The following is a 21,329-nucleotide window of genomic DNA, read 5'->3' on the forward strand; positions in this document are numbered from 1 at the left end:
TCTGCGGGTTCGCCTCTCCGCTTTCCCCTGATTGAGACCGAGGAAAAGAGGTCCACACAGGCGCCGCGGGGATTTTGTTTCCTTCTCCAGCTTTTGAGCAGCTCCCGCATTTGGTTTTAATTTAAGCGGTGCACATTTTCTCTGTGGAGGGCAGCTGAGGGGAATGAGAAGCAGGGGAAATCTACCGTGACTTTTCGGAGGAGAGAGAGTGGCTCCCGGTGCCAACAGGGCAGATAGTTGCTGCTGTCTGTCTGCGTAGAGGATCATCACTGGGAGCTGGGAGCGGAAAGCGAGCTGAACTTCCTCTGTATGTTGCCTCGGGAATAACATCACAACGCCAAGGTAAGAAAGCTAACAAATATAAATGTAATGTTATATTTTTTGAATACATTTTTGTTATATATATTTTCAATCCCATGCCTATAAAAACAGTTTATAATTGCAAAGATATATGTTTGAGTTATGTTACTATACTCCACACTTAGTTTATATGGATGTAGGCCTGATGGTAGGCTACTGTATGTCATTTTCTGGCCCGTGTAACACTTTAATGTATCTATGAATATAAATTTGCCTGTGGCACCTGCATTAACTTAAATTCGTGGTTTACATAAAGTAACGGTATTATAATGAAGTAGGCTATTAAAGTTTCAATCGGTGTCAGCTTAAATGATTGTTTGGGATGTAGTTGTGGTTTGTTTTGGTTTAAAAGGTGGTGGTAATGATGTTTCTGTGTGAAGCTTGAATGTGTCTTGTATGCTCTGTGTGTGACTCTATAATTAACAATCTAATTTTGCTGTGGACATTGTGAACAATGATATGCTTCCCATCCATCCGTCCATCTATTTCTAGAGCAGATGCAACAGGCAGCCTCTCCTCTCCTCATTTGACGTGGTCATATGAAAGGGCTTCAACAAGTGATCTCACATGATCTGTTAAGATTACTCAGGGATCACTTGACATGAGACGCTGACAGCCCAGAGAGGAGGAGAGAGGCGGCAGAAGTTAGACACTGTTGAAAGCAGGAGACAGAGAGTGATTTAAATCCTGAGGTAGTCTGTAGCAAACAGGAAACGGAGGCATGCATTGGTTGTGGAGGACTGGATGCACAACAAAGACATACAGCAGCTTTTTGACAGCTGCTTGTTAATGCTCAGTGTGTGATGGACAGGCTGCACAGCATCTATTGATTTGATCATGCAGGGCTTTCATCTGCAGTAGAGCAGGAGGATGAAGGCGGCGTATATATAGCTGACTGCGCTGAGCAGTTTAAGGGCCTAGAAGGCACCAGTTTAATCAGGGAAATGGAGGCAGGAAGTGAGGCGAGGATGGAGGATAAGAGGGGGTGTGACAAGGAGATAAGTAAGGCAAAGAGGGCGGAGAAAGGACAGGAGGGAGCGAGGGAGGGGGTGGAAGGCTAATTGAGGAGGAGGGTAAATGTAGGACAGTGGGGGGAGTTGGGAGACGGTAGCAGAACCAGTAGCCACCAGCTGAATGGATGCGACCTCAGGCCCCCTGGGAACAGCTGCTGCTACAGGAGCCGAGCTCCTGCCTGATTTACGAGGCCACTTACTGCACACACACAGCGCGAGGGCCACACCCAGGCCTTTCTTCTGGACATGTGATGTTTCTCATGTGTGTGTTTGTCTTCTTATCCAGACATACACCCTATGTGCGAACTTGTCCCCTCAAGACGGAGGTGATGAATATGCACTTGTGATTTTCTGTGCGTCAATGTCTGTGGGACACAAGTGATGAATGTGTATGATTGCCCTCTGCAGCACATGCTCTGTGCCGAATGGGGAGATCTCTGCCATAGACACGTAGAGTGGTGCAAAATAATCACCTCCTCAAGCCATTTACCTCCATCACATGCACTCACACTTTCCCTGAGTGTGAAAGCAACTGATGATCCCTGAAGAGCAGTTATCTGTGATTTGTTAGGCACTGAATCATCTGCCTGACCGACAGGCACAAATCTGCATTCCTTCTTGCATTCTGAAGATTTAACAACACTTCAAATATTAGTCTCGCTAGGGCTTGTCGATATAGTTGATTATGAGGATAATCTTTGGGCACGATCACTCAGAAGATAAATCAAACTGCCATCACAGCAGCCAGTTAGTCTGCAGTTTTTAGCATACGTTACTGGAGTCCTACTCACTTCCTAAAGCAATGTTTGAGCTGCTGATGAAGAAAACGGATATCAAGAGAAAAAAGTGTACAAGAGTGGAGCTGATGGGTCAAAAAGCAAAGGTGAAAATGAACTCCCGTAATCCTCCAAAGGTGAGGAGACTGTTCTGCTAGCAGCCCACTCAACAGACATCCAAAGAGTGTTGAAGATTTTTTGCCTGGCACTGCCTTATTTAGAGGCGTTATCAACTTTAATCTACTGCCCAGTTTAGAGTACAGCTCTACTGATAGTAGCCTAAATCACTGTTAAAAACCTTGTTTAGCTCAGTGGTTAAATCAGCTACAGTCCCCGATGTAGCACCCCAGGCCCTCGGCCCCTTGCCGTTTGTCATCTCCCGCTCTCTCTTCCCCTGTTTCAAACACTATCTGTTGTCCTCTCTATAAATAAAGGCATAAAAGGCCAAAAAAGTATTCTTTAAAAAAAACAACCTTGTGACAGACACTGAAGAAATCCTAAAAGCCTCAAACAGGCTGAGCTAAGGCTAGCAGCAGCTCAGTTTGCAGCCCCTCCTCACATCCCGTGTCTGTCGAAGAGTGTTGGAGAGACCCTGATTCTTAGCATGAAACTATTATTTTGTGTTATTTCTGGTTTGTATTATTGGGTCCATTAGTTTTGAAGAGGAGGAGACCTCTGCGTAATCTGGCTCCCAGTTTTTAAAAAAAAGCGACAAACACTGAAAACAAACAGAGCTAAGTTAGCAGCAGCTCAGCTCGCAGCCATCCTGATTCTGGTTAAGAGAAAAAATAAGTGTAACATAAAATGCAATGAAGGTGAACTTCTGTTATCCTCAGCAGAGGAGGGTTTATTGATAAATAATGATAGACTTTTACCGGACACATCCTGTGTCTGCCAAAAAGCGTCCGAGAGACACCGACTTCTTCAGAGTTTTTAACCGCTTTTGATTACGTTTACTTAAAAACAAACAGCTTTAAATTGTGTGATAATTTAAGTGCTTGCCGATTAATTACATTCTTAATTTTAAGTAATGAACCTGCAGGTGTCGTCAGGCCTTTGTCATTATCAAGTTAAACCTAGACAGCATTATCAAATAATATAGCACAATAAATAATACAAATATAGAGATTACATTTACTTTACTGCTAGTGCTAGACCCTAAGTCACACCGCTGTCGTCTGTGCATCATGATCCTTTGCTGCTTTTTTGTGTCAGTCTTCTGAAAATAGTGTTTTGGCCCAGTTTTATCTATTTTTGCAGCTAGATTGCGGGGTGGACCTTCCTCCTGGTTTTGGTTTGTGACCTCCAGCCAAAACTTTTACTCCTCTCTACCCGCTCCTCTGGGCCTTCTTTGGGTGGCCTCCTGCTTCTAAAAACAGCCTCTGGAGCACTGGTGAGGAATGGCGTGGTTAAAGTTGACCTCTGCTCGCCGAGGTCTGCAGAGAAAAAAAAGGGCCAAACATGTTGTGCTGGTAGTAAATAGTAGCAGACTTCTGCCTGCTGAAAGTTCTGTCATACTGTGTTTATTATCATGACAGCGTGAAGCGGTCTGAATGCGAGCGCCTGTGAGCCGCAATAGAAATGTTTATGTGCCTTTCATTCACAGACAGGCTCAGTTTAGAGGATATAAAAGAGTTTTTGTTGGAAAATGTGGCTTTATTCATCAACACTTACAATAACATCGCTGTAACCCGAGTAATGCTCATTATACTCTGGAAAATTGGAATTCAGTATCAAACACAAATAGTTTTCTATTATACATTAGAATCAACAGATATGTCCTCTTTAAAACAAACAGTGATTTCTGAATTTCCCCCCGTGGATTTATAAAGTATTTCTGATTCTGATTTAAACCACAAAAAAACCCCACTAAAAACACTGAATAAAGTGGTCTTGTGTTAAAATTTCGTGTTTCTACGGTGCTCCTCTTCAGCAGACACGAGACGGTAGTTGTGAGATGAGCTGATGCAAATTTTTTTTTGTTGGTGCTCAGTAGGGATGCAACGACTTGTCGTCATTGTCGACTGAAATCAATGACAAAATTAGTTGCCAACAAATGTAATTGTCGATAATTAGTTGGTTACGTCATTAGGCGTCTTTTTCATGCTGTGCACAAATACCATCGTTTTCCTGGAGTTCTCCATCTCACATCCTTCCTATCTCTACTAACAGTTGCTCATGCAAAACAACGACTGGGAAGCGACAGGTAAAGAAAACATAGCAAAATGGCTGAAGCCGATGCAACACCATCACTTCTGAAAAAGTCTGGAAAGAAAAGGATCACCTGCAGGATCTGTAAAGCAGAACGTGCTTATCATGGGAGCACGGCACGAGCGTTTGAAGAGAAGCACGATGGACTTGTGTGCTTGATATGATTGTTTTTTTAAGTCTTTTTTTTCAGTAGGAGCCAAAACAGCTTAAAGTTTATTAAAATAAATATCTTTGAATGGAGAACTCCGACCTCCAACTACATTTAGAAGCTGAGAGCTAAATAAGTCATTAAGTCATTGTGCAATTCATCATTCAATTAGTCGATTAATGGATTCAATAATCGATGACGAGTCCACTATCAAAATAATCTAATTGTCATTAGTTGCAGCACTAGTGCTCAGGTTATTTTAATGTTTTGAGCCAACTTATCCGCAGAGGTCTCCTCCTCTCCAGAACAAACAGACTGATATGAACCGATAAAAATAGTGATTAAAGCAGTTTCACTCATACAATTCTGTGTCTCTGACACTTTCTCAGGGGGGCTTAAAGGCCTGCTACTAACTTCAGCTCAAAGCCAGTTAAAATCCTTCATCCAGTTACATGACAAAGTTAAAAATTGTGATGTTGTGACTTGAAACACAAAGTAGTTGCATTAATGGCTGGCCAACTGCCGGTGTTTATGGAAAAATATAACTACTTTTATGATAAACGTACCTCTGACAGGTTAAACATGGAGCTCATGTAGCCTGATATACGACTACCCAGCTGGACATTATTTTATATTTCTTATGAATCATATAACTCTATTTAATAACATCTTTAATTGTTATGGAAACCACTGACTGCATTTCATTGTCAATCAGTTTATTTAGCAGATTTTATTGTTTAATATACCGTATTGGTCTGAATATAAGACGACCCCCATTTCAAGATTTTTTGAAAAAGACCAAACATGAAGACCTCATTTAATTTCATAAAGAACACAATTTTATTTCACTGGTTAAATAAAATCACGTTTCAATATCTTTTTTACCTTTTAGACTAAATTGCTTTCAAATGTGAAAAAATCATTAACCATTGAATGACATCTATTCATAGAGCAGTCCTGAAACAGCTGGATAACAGCTCCGGTAACGAGCAGACCTTCGTCCTGTTTCAATAACACTCTCACCATCTGTTAGCTAAGACTGTAAGCATTTTTAAGATGGTCTTTTTGGGCTCGCCGTCTTCGGACATTAGCCTCTGTGACAGCGTATTTCTTGGCTGCTTGACAGTTGTTTAATGACTCTGCTACATTGACAACCATTATCTTAAAATTAGCATCATAGCTCTGCCCAAGTTGTTGGTTAACTCAGCCGACTTTTGAGCCATTTGTTCCGGACGATCAGCGTGTCTCTCCATCTTTCATCCCCCTGTGAGTGACGGCTGAGTGACGGCTGGCCTCAGTCATGAGGGGTACACTCGCTGTACAATTAGCGTCGGCTACTGTTGTGAATGTACAGTATATCGGCATTTAAAAGTCTAGACCCCCAATACAAGACAATCCCACTTTTTCAGATGTATGTCAAGGAATCAATCACTTCCCATGTGCTTCCCCTCTGTGCCCTGTATGTTCGAACATACTGCAGAACCAATACAATGCTAACACTGTTCTCTGTCTTTGAATGTGGTCAGTCAGACGCTGACGTCTCAGGGGTGTTAAGTGAGTCACCAGCAGTCCACCAGTTCAGAGACAAAGACATTATAGTACTTCATAGATGGACTCTTCTTTTAAGTTACTCATAGACTTTGGAATTTCCCATTTTGCAGATCTGCATATCTGATGGAGCTTCATAATAGGGGTTGATTGTTCTGGCCAAACCAACTCAATATTAAGCCTGATTAAGGTGACCTAGTTAAAGTCATTAAATAAAGCCGTTAAACATAGTTCCTTCTCTTATTAACTGGGCTTCATATCAGCTGCTGTTTTTTAATATCATTCATATGCAGCAGTGTTTGAGGAACTCTGCAAAGACAAGTGTAAGAACCTTAAATGGAGGACTAAAGCTGCTACTATCGGCATTCCCATCCGGGTCAAATGACTCCGCAGTAGACCTGGCTAACAAAACCCGGGTCGACACGCTAATCTCCGCTCCCTTTCCGGACGTGATGCTATGCTCAGTCGGTAACTTCTGCGATTCCGTCATCTCAGCTACAAATTCTGCCCGTCTCCAGCCGAGCAGCGCTCGAACATCGTTCCAAATTTGTCGGTGCTGAGTTTAATAAATAGACTGAATGAGTAATAGATACATTAAAGATCTAACCACCGTAACATCTTCACTGTTTACTAACCCTGTCTCCGGGGGTATACTCCACTGGCAATGGGAAAAGAGATAATCAGCATCTATAAGAAGGTCTTCCAGCGTCGGAAAAACCCGTGTCAACGCGCTACTTTCGGTGGGAAAGGGGTTTAAGTACCTTAAATGGAGGCAGACAAATGAGGCAGATCACCAGCAGCATGTCAGGACAATGATACCACTTAATTCACTCATTTATATTCAGCACCAGCTGTACAGTTCAGGGACTTCAAGCTTGAAAGTTGTAGAGCAGAGAAGGCTCTGTAGGAACAAGGCTTTTTCTCTCAGTCTGTTGTTCTGATTAAGAGCTACAGCAGAGCTCAAACACACTTTCAGAACATGATGTTCAGTCAGAGGCCCCTCAGAACGCCCTGAGAATTAAACATGACAGATATTCCCGTACTGTTCCCCAGAGGAAATGCTTGTTTTTTGGCATGCTTACTGTTTTAGCTCGGCAGCTTTCACTCTCCTGTGGCAGCGGAAACAGAGGCCCTCTGGTTCAAGTGTCAAGTCTGCGGCCTAATGAAAGACATCTGAGTGTCATTAATGTGCCAGTTTTCGAGGATTAGGGCCTCAGCAGAAAGTCGGCGGAGGTGTCCACAGCTGGCCTACCGCTGGGTGAAAATTGGATTAAGATCAAACTTTGACATATCTGTCTGTGTAGCGAAAAACAGCTAAGCCTAACACTTAAAGCAGCAGTTTCCATACAGTCCTTGCTACTTGTTAGCTTCTGTTGGGCAGCTTGTGTACGGTAGTTTGCTCTCTGGGCTGCTCTGCTCATATAAAATCACCATGCTGGTTCCTTCCTGCTTCCTGCATGAAGCTCACAAGTGACGGTTTGCCTTTATTCCCTCTGAGGATTGATTGTAAGGCTCAGTGATCCTATAACTTTTCATTTAACTTCTTAATATTGTCATTTAGGACCAAATATTTGCAAAAGCATGGCATTACTTATCACATTCCCATCAGCTGTAACTCTACACTTTGTGTCGTGCTAATTAGAAAATGTCACAATGCTAACAAGCTCAATTAAAGCTGAGCAAGGTGAGCAATATACTTGCAAGTCAGCATTTAAGTTAGCTCACTTTAGCATCTAGTGCTAATTAGCAAATCTTGCTTTCCAACAAGCTAAGTTAAATTGTGAACAAGTTAAACATTATACCTGCTAAACATCAAATGGATAGTGTTGGCCTTGAGTGAGTAGGGCTGGGTATCGATTAACAGGGTCCTGATTCGATTCGATTTCCAATCCGATTCAATATCGATATCGATTTTTGTTAAGGGTATTTAGGTAAAAATATCAATGCACCTCTAACCTGGTGCATTATCAAATGTTTTAATGTTTACAATAACAATTGACGCTTTATTTAACATGACCAACACACAGCAGTCAACACAACATGGACAATTTTATGAATTAGACAGCTTATTAACGTTTTTCCCAGTTTCTTATTTTCAGTCTGAACATCTGGCTCATGGTTTTGATCAAACGGACTGGGCTTCAACTTGCGTGAGATTTGGCAACGATATCTCATAGCGTGAAGAACAAAGCCACATAAGAGTTCTGGGGAAAGGCATACTGTATAACAACATGCTGAAAATACACTCAAGGGCAAAGCCGACGCTAACAGAGAGTAACATAAACATCAGAGCAAAACTAGCTTACATATTCATGGACGCACACACGATAAAAAGAGTCCGTCGGCGATCAGTGATGTCTGCGGAGTAGCTGCAGTAAACAAGTCCGAGCATGTCTCCCTCACTGCCGTGTTTCGAGGGGATGTGCTGAGACGTGCTGCGTTCAGGGGCGCTCAGAAATGTGAGTGATTATACACATTTTAACATATTTTTAAAGATCGATCTCGGGATTTATGAATTGATATTGGGTCATTCAAATGAGAATCGATTGATTTTTTTCAAAACCCAGCCCTACTTGTGAGCATTTTAGCATGCAGACACTAGCATTAAGTGCTAAATAGCAAATATACCTGTGGGACAAAATATGAATACGGCAATATATCGTCTTCCTGACTCGAGTAATATAATTATTGATAGGCGGGTGTCAAATATCTATATTTTAATTTCCAAATAAATGGCGCTCTAAACAGATTTCCCTCCCTATTTCATGACTCTTTGCGGTGGCGCTTATGACATGAATGAGGGTAGCATTAACGGAAATTAATTGACCAGAAAAAAAAGTTTGTTATATGATTGTCTTGCAATAAATCAATTATTACTGAATCACTGTATCGTTATCGTGGGTCACGAACCGCGTATCATGATTCACCCTGCGTTTTCCACCTCTACTGTGAAACATTAGCATGTTGCCAACGTTCTTATGAGGATATTAGCATGCTGACATTAGCGTTATTCTCAAACGCAACCTAAATTAAAGCTGTGAATCAGGTAAACATTCTTCCTGCTGTAATTTAGCATTAAAGGGGTTTTCTTGGGGGCATGATGGCATGCTGGGATGGCGAGCACTATTAAGCTGTAAGCCGTAATAAGCCTGTTTACAAGCTTAATTACACTTTTGAGCAAAGTAAGCATTATGCCATCAAAATATTAGCGTGTTATCTTTGTCCTTTAGTGCATATTAGCATGCTGACACTGGTATTTAGCTCAAATCCTCCCCATTTACTTCCCTACAGAGCTGCTTGCTCACGTTGTCTCTCAGTAGCAGCAGCTCCTGTCTAGTAGGACATATTAGGTCTGGAGAAAGGATCTTAATGCTTGTTTCCATCCCCGCAGACTGCTGAATAATCACCTCACTGCTGTAAATATTTGACTGCTGCCATGTATCCAAAGTAGCCCTCTCACTGTCCCATTAATGCAGGTGCTGCTCTGCTTTGTGTACAACGTCCCAGAGAACTTATGACAAGCCATTTATTCATATCAGTGAGGTCCTTGGCTTTGTCGCTAGCATTGTCTGAGTCAGTTTCAAGGTTTGTTTAGCTTTTCCCGTAGTTTAGATTACACTGATGGCCTGGTTTAGGTTTAAGAATCCGACACGCTCGGTTCACAAAGACAATATGCTGCCGTTTTGGCAGCTCGCTGCATTCTCAGCCCTCTGAGACAAGGCAGTCTGGTCCCCTCTCCCTGCGTCTCGTTGCTCTCTGTCTCTCTTTCTCTTCCTCTCACAACTGAATGCCAAATATGTCATCTTTATGGCTTCAAGAGGGAGCTGTGTCTGGTTTCCAGGCACTATGATGCAGGCTTCCTGTGTGATCCAATTGAGCTTCCTGTGTTTCAGCACGGGAAGGGCCGACTCAGCAAACACAGGGAGGCTTACAGCACAGCAGATCCCAGCTTCACAGGCTGATCTCTGAGCTCACCATGTCACAGCCAGGCAACCCCACAAAATCCTCTAAAAGTAGCCTGCATGTTGGCCTCATGGTAGGTGGTGAGGACTGGATGCTCTGCCCATCTCGAGATCAGCTTTCACAGGATCACAGATAGCCCCTGAAAGTGTTTTGTACCATCAAGCTTCTCTCTAAAAAATGCAAAATATAACAGCATTGAAGCTATTATTTAATTGAGGAACAACCTTTTATTTTATTCTCTGTGGTAAAGAGGCAAATTTGTGTATGTGTCTTGTGTGATTGAGTCCACCTTTCGGAGTGATTGCAGAGGCCAGGTGTGGATGTCAGGAGTCAGAAATAACGTGTTAGCACTGCACAGCTATTTTCAACACAGAGATGGAGCTGTGAATAGTGATATAGACTTGGCGCTCCTCCAAGTGTTGTGGTTTTGCCTCAATTGTTCCCGATATGGCAGGACATGTTGTGATGAGATCTGACACTTATTCAACATGAGTGCATTTTAGCTGCTGAACACAAACTAAACAGTTTAAGTGTTAGATTTTCTGACTGGAAAAGTTTGACATTTTTTTCCAAGGCAGTATCCCCCCACAGAGGAGTATCTTTAGCCTCCCACATACTCAAGGGGAATGTTGGCAGGCGAGCCAACAAATGTGGTTGTAAGTGTTTTGTGTGAAAAGCAGAGCAGAACTTTCAGGACCTGCAACGAGCTGTGGAGCTACTCGTAAAGGTAGCATGTAAGCTGCACCTCTCATTCTGTTTAACTATTACACGGTGGAGGATCATGGATCCCAGCTGAAGCAAAACCATTTTGGAAACAGCTTTGAAAAACACTTTTTATACTGAATGAATTGAATACTGAATTTATACATTGGTGTTATTTAACCTTTTCAATCAGCCGGCGAAGAGTACGTCAGCCATAAAGGACACTCGTCGCTGCAGAATTAAAAGGAAATTTCCGTTATTTCAACCTGGTGTATTTGCCACAGATGTTGCTAACGTGGCTCTCTTACTTGTGCAAAACATTGTTTAATGGGGAAAGTTGTTGTTCAACATTCATCAGCTCCAACTGTAAGCGGAGTCAAAGTTTAAGTTGGCATTGTTTGTAGTGCACAAAAAAATCAGAAGGAACTCCATCCCCAGCTAACGTTTGGCTTGTGTAATTGGTAAAATACACAAAAAAGTGCACTTGTAACAGTAAAAGAATTTCCCAAAAGAAATGGCTCAGTGCATTGCCTCATTAAGTTTGTGACTTTAAAGCTACTCTGAGGACTATGGGAGCCTAATTTCAAGTTGTTTTCTTGAGATCACAACTTATTCATCTCTTTATCGCGAGATAACAGCGCTGATTTTTCCTGTGATATATCCACTAGTGACATGTTTGCGTTGCCAGCGCCTATTTTCTATACAAACCCAGTGCCGTTCAGTGTTTTGCTCAAATCCGCCCTCAGTGTCAGCTGTTTTTTGTTGCTGCACTCTCAGTTGAAAAAAGCTCAACTTTTGGAACACCGACGTGCTCGTCCATGTCGCTTCTCCCTCACAGATCAATCAAATCAAGAGGGGGCGGGTATTCTGATATAAACTCTGCCGACAACGGCGGAGGAGAAGCTAATTGTTTGGTTTTCTCGAGGGAACAATTTCCAGGTGTAGAGCTGCTGCTAACGCCAGGACACGATTCCTTTCCATTGTTTTTATGTTTGCTTTGTTAAATGTCCTTGAATAAAAGCAAATATTACGCAAGCAGAGCTTAACAGTCACTACCAAGGGAAGCGGAAGTGCCGCCAGACACCTCCGTAATCTAGCAACTGGATGCTGGAGAGAAGCACTCTGAAATTGAGGTTGTGGGCGCTGCCAGCGCAAAGAACTCCTTAGGCCCTAACTTGTAGAGCTGCAAAACCACAAAACAAACATAGAAACAGGCTTAACCTACCTCATTAGTGTGGGCAATGGCTGCATGTCCTGGTCTGTGATATCAGTGACCAGCCTGTTGTTTGGTTGTCTACATCGACAGAAGCATATCCCGTTATCACGAGAAAACCAGACTTGTTATCTTGAGATAAAGAAGTCGAGATCTCAAGAAAACATTACTTTGCCTGTGGTAGAAATATTTTACAATGTGCTTAAAGTTACCTTTTTAAGTGTGTAGTAGTTAGTGAGAATATATTTTAATATTGTTCTAGTCGCCAAAATAATTGGACGTTTTCTCAACGTGTGAAAACAGCAATGAAGTTTTTGGCTACCTAATATCTGTATATTCTTTGAGACTCATAATTAGCAATGGCAGACTGAATCACACATGATCCTTGTTCACTCCAACCTGAGCTGTACATTACAGCAAGTTTCACCTTTTTTCCTTCTGATAAATGTTCTTCTGTTGAGGATTAGTTTGAGAATTTAAGTGCTCATGTAATGTGGAAACTATGATGCAGTTTCTTGCGTATCTCAGAGGACTTTTCTCTTTTTTCTTCTGTGGAAAGATCTCTTCGAGTGTCTGCCTGTTTCAGTGTCAGGGAGGCAAAGTAGCAGCACAAGATTAAAGACATTAACATCTGCCTCATTAGTATTATTCATCACACAAAGGCTCTTTGGACGGTGAGTGGGAACACTTTAAGTATCAGACCTTCTGTCATGGTTTCAGAGGGAGGCCTGATTCATTGCTTTTGTCTGCTATGAGAGGGTGCTCCGGTAAGCGGTGGGGGGGGCGGACAGAGACACAGACGGACCCTGTTTGGTATTCTCCTTCAGTTCTGTCGGGCGACTTGTACGTCTCGGAGCTCAGACATGTTCCCCTCTCAGCGCTGTTTGAAGGGTATGAGAAGTCAGGGGGCCACTGGTTTGGCTCTGCTCACAGCGGAGGGAGTGAACTGAGCAGTTGTGTGGGTGGTATGATGGAGGAGGCAGAGGGTAGGAAACAAGGGAGGGAGGATGGGAGTATAGGATGCCAAAGATATGCCAAGGACAACAGCGGGTGGACTAAACGCATCTTGGAATTTTAAAAGGAAATTATAACTTAGTTTAAGACCCTTTAAGTTTAAGATAGTTTAGCAATGAAGACCTGTTAATTTTCACAGAGCTGCCTACATAAAGTTATCTCATACATGTTCCTTTGACATTAAAAAGGCCTGAACAGCCAGACAAGTCTGCACAAATGGAGGAGGGAGGGTTACAGAAAACCAAAAAGTTCCTTTCTTTTGGACTTGCGGCAACCCCTTTTCCCCTCCGAGTTGTGCACCGCCCTTTCCTGTTTTTCCTTCTTTTCCATTCCTTCTTTTCACGGCCAGAGAAGAACAGCCATTCTGAGCGAGGGGAGCCCAGGCCTCCTCCTACAAAGAGCGCTGTGACTCTGAGCCGCCACCAGCCCCTTACTGCTGCACTGTGTCTTTTACTGCCTCCCTGACTCTGCTGGTCATTATTCATGGCGGTGCTTGCTGAAGTAAGTACTTCTAAGCACTTGCAAATGCTGCTCAGTTTAAAGGAAAGTAAATCCACTCATTCACAGCTGAGGTCTGTGTGGATCAATTAAGCTGTACACCACAGGTTTTCACACAGGGGGCTTAAGAAGGCAGAATCATAATGATGGGCTGGGTATCAAAATAATGCGATTGATTGCACATAGTGAAAATGCACTTACTATAACGTGCACCAAAGGGTTTCTTTTAGACATTAATTAGCAAATAACATTGTTGTAAATTATATTCTTGTGAATGATCGTCCTGTAAACTGTGACATGTGTAATTAAAACTATAAGTGCACCGCCACAGTTAAAGGAAATGTCATGTCAGCTGATTACAAAGTGGTTAGTGTGAAAGAAATGTTTATGTTAACCAGTTGGATCATGTGTTTAAATTTCTTTAATATTATGGAGTCAATAATCATGACATAATCAGCTAAGGTTAACTTGATGATGCATGCGTATGATTATTTTAGAGATAGTACAGTCACACCTACAAGAGGAACAGACTGAAAAAACCCTCTGCACACTTCTCTGAGGTCTTGTTGAGCTCATAAAGTAGTGTGTAAACATGATGATTAAAGTTTGTGCTCTGATTACTTGAAGCATCTAGCACTGACCTATCTCTATGTGATAACCTGTATTTTACATATGCACAAGACTGCAGGTGTCACAGGTCTGTAACACTTCCAAAAACTATACATAACAGTATATTAGGGCTGCACAATTATTCGAATATTAATCCCGATCACGATTTTAGCTTACCCATGATAAAATAATCAATTGACAGCGATATTGACGTTTAAATGCTCCACCCGTTGAAAACTAACAGCCACTCCCCCAGGGGGCGATGGAGAGGTTTTGGCTTCACCTCTGGGGAGCTGGCATGTCATGTGATGAGCGCCTACCTTGCAGCAGCAGTTTAGAGTGGAAGAGTAAACAACAGAGACCGGTGTTTCGGTTCAACAAGTGACCATGTTAACTGGTGACTTTCAGCCGAATACGTCTGTGGTTGTCGTGGTTACTGCAGCTGTTAAAATCAGGAAGAGAATACTCAGCTGTCCTCGTGAAATCCTTTTTAATTACGATCACAAAATATACTAACAGATTTAGTGTATATGAAGTGTTGCTCATGATATGTTCATGATGCCCAGTCCCGTTTTGAACGTAGCTTGTTGTTACTCTGAAACAGGAAGAGAGCAAGTCACTCGTTAAACCCAAACACAGTTCCCCCAAAGCGGCTCATCGTCGGTCGTTTGGAGGTATTTCGGGTTTAGGGCAAGTGATGTTAAGCAAGAAAAATGATCAGCAAAGAATGCATGAAACCAGTGTCTGCAAAGCAACACAAATACCTCAGTCAATAACGTCAATACTCCCCGTCCTTGTCCAGCGTCAAGTCAGACATCCCTATCCACCCACCTCCCAAAGACAGACTGAAGTTACCATTGCAATTTGCATTGCATTTTCAGGTAAGGAATCTAATTCTAAGTCTCAGTTTGATGCAAAATTTGTACCTGAACTGGAATGTAGCACAGAAATTAGAACTGAACGCGTTGCTCTGTTTATTTAAATGCGAAAGTGCAATAAAAAAATGTCAGTGATCGTGTAATCGTGCTGTCAATATTGATCAAAATAATCGTGATTATCATTTTGGCCATAATTGTGCAGCTCTCATGTCAATCATGTTTCAGTTTGAACAAAATAGATTGATATTGTGAATTCTTGTACAGGTTACACCAAGAATTAATTTAAGTATAGGTCTGCTTCTGTTTTTTTCTTTCTTGATTATTAGATCAATCTGCAAAATTAATAATTTTAATTAATTCATTATTCTCGTTTCCGATTCCACATCTGTTGTTTAACTACCTATTTTTGCTCGATGACAGTCTTTAAATATCCAAGCTTTGATTCGTTTGACTATAATAATAAAAAATACATTCTGGATTAATAGTAACAAAGTGGGTGAAAGTGGTTGTGGGAAACAGGCTGTTAAAAATACAGCTTCCCGTCATCATGGCTCTCACGTCTCACATTTCCCCACAGTGCAGTAAGAGTGCTGCAGGTTACTATCCTGGTCAGGACGCGTTCGGTCCCTCAGGAATGCCTGAGAAGCTCGGCCCGTTTTAGTCACGCACCACAGTGTCTGCCATGCATCAGCTTCTCCTGCCGGCTGATAGAGCTCTGGAAGCATGTTCAGTGCTGGGATGCCGTTAGTCACAGCTCAGGTGTGTGTGACAAGCTGACAGACTCAGGAATAAAATATGCATGTATGACAGGCAGGAAGAACGTGGGAGCTACATAAACTTCTCTACTGTAAGAGAAAAAACAGGCGGCTTTGTCTTTCTGTAGTCGGGAAAAACGACGGCTACTTTCAAACCTCATAAATCAATATGACTGTCTTATTTACAGTGATGTTACTCTGTGAATTGTGATGAAAGATTTCTTGGCTTCTATCCTGCTTGTTTAAAGTGGTACATGGTACGGTTTCCGAGCACTACAGCTGGTCCGACTCCTTCCCACAGAGGAGTATAATTTAAGGCTGTTGTCAGGGAGTGTTGCAGATATTTTTCTACAAACAAAGCTTGTTTGGAAATCTCAAAACAAAGAAGAGACTGGGAAAGTTGGAGATTACGTGTAGTCAGTAATTATTCTCTGTGCTATTGTTTCAAAGACCATTTGTGTTTCACTTCACATCTGTTTACATAATTTAGTACATACACTGGTTTAGATATCCAATTACATTTAGGTCATGAAACATTCACAGCTTTGCCTTTCAACAAGACATACCCGACATTCACTTTGTCCTCAAATGGTCCCATTAAGTAGAACGGATGGGCTTCTTCCAACCTCGGTTTAGCATTAGGTCATAATGTGGAAACAATATAGACGTTAAGGTAGTGAAACATGTATCAACATTTATGTAAACATCAACAGACAATGTAAACGTCAACAAGCAACATGATGAGACACAGGGCAACAGGTCTATGGGCGACAAGGCTGTCTGTACGCCTCAGCTCCAGTCACAACTACACCGTTACCATAGCAACTCCTGGTACGACCGCAATTTAAGCTAGCTCAAACGATTTAATACAGATCTGCTCACTGACAAATTTCACAGCAATAAAACATGTTTTTAGTTTAATTATTTCTACCTGACAGTGTCCTCACATTCACTTACCAGAGTCATGTTTTTTCATACGTTCCTTCTCCTCACCCCACTGCGCTTTGATGGCCGCCATTGTTGATACGTGTATCACCACCTTTACAAAGAAGACGTGTTCCATTTTATTGCTCAGAACTATCAAGGTCACTTTATATGTACAGCAACCAATACTGAAAACCTTAAACCATATTATAAATTACTTTAACTAACTCAATGCCAACTTTCTGTCATGTTGTACTCTCAACTCTGCAAGTCTTGAACCAAAGCTTTCACTGACTTTCCGACTGGTTGGTTTCTCTTTAGAGGAGCTTTAAGTGAACTTTACCTCTGAAACTGATTTTAAAGACTATCGAGCAACCACGTTAATGTAGGCGAAGAGTCTGTAGGCTCAGTAACTCCTCTGTGCAGCACAGCCCTTTGCTTTAAGCTAATGTCAGCATGCAAACATGTTCACCATAACTATGTTGGTATAAAGTAGGTGTAGTGCTTACCCTGCTGAGCATCTCAGTTTAGCAGGTTAGCACGATAACATCCCAGTGTGGGGTTAACCCTACGCCATATATTTGACCTGATGTAGTGCAATATGAAAGGTCAGAGGATCGAAAGGTCAATTTATGCTGAGAAGACATAAATGTCACACTGCAGCACTTGAGAAAGTCACCGGATCACCAAAGTCTGCACGATTCATCAGGTCGGCACCATGGATATCAGCTGCATACGGGTTTGTCCGATATCTTAAATGTCAAAATGTCAACCAACTGGTGGCACTGGAAGAAGTCAGCAAATCATGAAAGTCACAGAATCCTCTTGGGACCAGAAAATGTTTCAGCCATTAATCCAGTATTTTATGGTCTACACCCAAATGGACAGACAGACTTACTTGGGCTGTCACTTTTCCCAAAACTCAAGTTCGAACGAATTCTGAATACAGTTTAGGCTGTTTGTGGATAATAAAGCCTTTGATTCCTCAAGACTTGAGCTGCGCCCCCGTGTCTTGCTTGCTGCTTGCTGCTGGCGTATTAAAGTGACAGGAGTTAGCCCCGAAGCTAGCTACAGCTTCGGCCCGGGAGCAGAACAACAACAAGTCTCCCCTGTGCTTTCTGGCTAAGGTCGGGACGCTGAAGCAGGAAAGGTTAACAATGGCTTGGCTCGTTAGTTTCCTCCATTGGTTTGTAGCAGGCAGCGTATTATCTCAATCTGTTGGAATACAAGGCACACTACTTTAAACGTGAAGCATTCTGGGACTCTGGACAGCAGATTACTCATTTGTTCGTGGGCAAGCGTTTTCTGCTGCGCTTCAATATGAATTCTGTCACATCATTACAGTTCAAACTATTAATATTTCACCAGGTTCGAACGATATATCGAAAGTGACAGCCCTAAGACTTCCTGTATGACAGACAGGCTGGCAGGGTCGCAGGGTTAAAACTCCCTCGCCTACAGAGCAGGAAGCTAACAGGATATTCACCCATGTGTCTGACGTCCTCTGATAAAAGCAACTTGAAAACCGTGCTTTCCATGAAGTTTTAATTGCTGGACTTCTTCTGGGTAAATCTGCACAGCTGCTTCCTGCACAGAAATAACAAAGAGATTTTATTTGCAAAAACAAAAGTAGATTGTAGGTGATGGGAAGCTTGGTTTCAGCTACAGGGGCCCGCACAATGGTCCCATTGAGAGATGTTTTAAAGTCAAAGGAAATGCTTGGGAGGTTGCACAGAAACACAATGTATTTTCTGGTCATGAAAAGGGCTGGGTTTTGATTTAAGATTATTTTAAACTTTGTTGTTTACAAAAAATATGTAAACTAAAATAAGACGTGTGCTTTATCTGCGATGCAATTAAATATGTTTGCTAACATAATCTAATGTTGAATTGATTCCAGTATGTTTTAGTAACAGCTTCTAAAATAGTGCAGACCAAAATACATCTGTCGTAGTGCCCAAGTTAACCAAAACCATCTTGAAACGTTGACAAGTTGTATTTATGACTTCTGAACTCTGAGCTTTGGGGGTGGACTTGAGGGCAGCACAACATCCTGCTCCGAGCCCTTTCTCTGGCCGCTCTGTGTCCTGTATGTTACTGTAGTTTCTCATCGAGCATTCCTCTGTGCAGCTGCTAAGCTTCACAGGATTAAAGACAACACGGGTATTTTTCTAACTTGACACCTCGCTGTCCTTTTATAGACGTAGTTTGCATTTGAATGATTCCTTGGAGCTGAAGTTGAAACCTGGCGTGAGTGAAAGGAAAGTGTCTGAGTGTGTGGTTTTGTTATAAGAGGAATGTGAACCGAAATTCCTTCATTTTTTACTCACACTGAAATTGGTTTATCCAGAACATATTGTCTCGCATGGATCAAGTACTGTATGGATCTTCCTTTTTAAAATAAACCGTCATTACCTTGGAAGGCTCAGCCTGGTGTGTGATTGTGTAACAGTGGCAGAGCCAGGTTAAATGTGGTATTTATCTTGCTATCACACCACCCATGTACACCAGTGAAGATTCAAGCCAGCTGATCTAATCTGGGGTCTGTAGACAGGCCGTCTGCCCCTCTGTGTCTATATAAACGGACACACGAGCATGCACGCACACACAGGCACTGAGGAATGCATCACTCAACGCCGAGCGCACTGAACGTCAGAGCTGCCTTTACCACACTGTCAGAGAATGCGGTCTTTTAATGCGGCCTCTATGAATAGCCACAAACAGCTACTGGTCTAAAAACTATAAAGAGAAAAGAGTTGTTATGTCTGTCGAGCTTTAATTCAAACCTCATGCTCTTATGTGTGATAGACATTAGCCACCGGGGAGCTTCTCTTAGAAATGACTCCCATGAGATTGTGATTTATGGTGAAGAGATTTTGCAGCACATTCCACATGTAAATTAGATTCTGCACATGCTGATCTCCTGCTGGCTTCTGCACCTTAATACAACATCAGGCCATTGATTCAGTGTCTCTGCAGGAGCCGTCCCAGCTGTTGCTTATTAGACCTGCCAATAAGAGGTGAGAATCCCAGAACTGACACCGCTAACTAAGTCTTCTGAGACAAGAGCAGCACTGTGGAATTTAAAATGATGGTGCGGGGTCACTGTCAATCTTTACCTTACAGTAACCTCAGCTCTGTTCACATGATTTTTTACTGTTTGTAAAGCTGCGACCTTTAACGACAGGAAGTCTTCTCAAGCTTCTTTTTTTTAGCCATGCTAGCAGCAGGGCTCTGGGGAGGGCAATGTTGGTTGGCTGGGGGTTGGACTGAAATACATCTGCAACTGTTGTATTGATTTCAATTAAGTTATACGGACATTTATATCTCCTTACTTTGATGATCCTCTGATTTTATTTGTAGCACTAACATGAGGTTAAATGTAATGTTTTAGTGAAACACTCAACAAAGTAGGGTGGTTGGTTGGTCCATTGATGCCTAGGCCATAGACTATATTGAAAGTTATAATCTCGAACATTTTCAGTGGCGCCCAGTTAGTGACGCATTCTCCATCAGCCAGCAGTGGTTGGTCTGCCAGAGAGGGTAGGCGGAGCTAAGCGGCTGCTTTTCCGCTCTCTGCAAGTGCTGCGAGTAAACAGTAATCTACTATGGCTGAACAAACAAAGAAAAGATGGATGGCTACAGATACAACTTCAACAAGAAGTGAAAATCCAAAGAAAAAGAAACAAACTCGACGCTCAGATGAAGCAAACAGTCTGAAAAGGAAAGCGACCGTCAGCGAGAAAAATCAAGAGTTACAACCGGAGCCAACCGTGGACGTCACACATGCAGCACTGTCTGGATATCTGGGAAGTGTGCTCCTGCAATTACCGTTTATCGCCATAGGTGCCGCCAAAGAGAACGAAACTGAGATCTTCAAGATTACACTTTAACTGGAGCTAAGCCCAGCGAGTGAGCATTTAACTATGGCGCCACATTCAGTGAGGACAAGCTGAGTGAAAATCCAAAGAAAAAGAAACAAACTCGACGCTCAGATGAAGGCAAACTAAAAGGAAAACTAAAAGGACAGGAAAGTGACCGTCAGCCAGGAAAATCAAGAGTTACATCCGTATGAAAGGGAGCCAACTGTAGACGTCTGGATATCTGGCAAGTGTACTCCCAGTTTATCACCATAAGGTGCCGCCAAGTAGAAAGAAACTGAGATCTCATCTGTTTTCATGCATTTCAAATGAAAATGAACACGTCCCGCCGTCATCACGCACACGCCACGCTTCCAGTGTTGCCCACAAAAGTGCACATTGACCTGATGCGGTCAGCCACATACTAGGTCCAGACCTGGTCTTGTTGATTTTAAGAATAGTGAATTTGTGTGATCTCTAAAACCGGTATTATGAATTATCCTTATGGCTTATCAGCATGTTAGCATTGTCACTTGAAACAGCGGCCCCAATCGCTATGTTTGAGTACAGTCTCACAGAGCAGCTAGTTTCAAGCTGTACACAAATCAGCCTGTAAGTGCGGAGAAACGTCCCTCATGCTTAATTAATCATGAGCTCTGCATTAAGAGGACGAAGCTGCATCAATATGGCTGACCAGAGGCTGAATTCAAACAAGGGATCAATATACATGACAAGAGGGGCTGCCTGGAGGGAGCTGATGCTATTTACAGTGGAAGGGTTTGTGAGAAAAAGAAGGCAAGGGAAAGTCGGCGTGTTTGTGTGTGTGACTGTCTGAGTGTGTGAAAGTGGTTTGAATT

The 21,329-nt window shown here is 42.3% G+C and overlaps 1 protein-coding gene across 2 annotated transcripts in view; it reads left to right on the top strand.

The window, feature by feature from the left end:
* Positions 1-31: 31 nt before the first annotated feature.
* itgb1a (integrin, beta 1a) overlaps positions 32-21,329 on the top strand; it is a 39,466-nt gene continuing 18,168 nt past the window's right edge. For both annotated transcript variants that reach the window (XM_069667018.1, XM_069667017.1), the window contains exon 1: positions 32-342. The gene's annotated coding sequence lies outside the window, so the exon portion shown is untranslated. The remainder of the gene's footprint in view (positions 343-21,329) is intronic.

This window comes from Semicossyphus pulcher, unplaced genomic scaffold (genome assembly GCF_022749685.1).
Source record: "Semicossyphus pulcher isolate SPU_LCO1_2020_fin unplaced genomic scaffold, fSemPul1.0.p SCAF_18, whole genome shotgun sequence".
NCBI classification, from domain to species: Eukaryota; Metazoa; Chordata; class Actinopteri; order Labriformes; family Labridae; genus Semicossyphus; species Semicossyphus pulcher.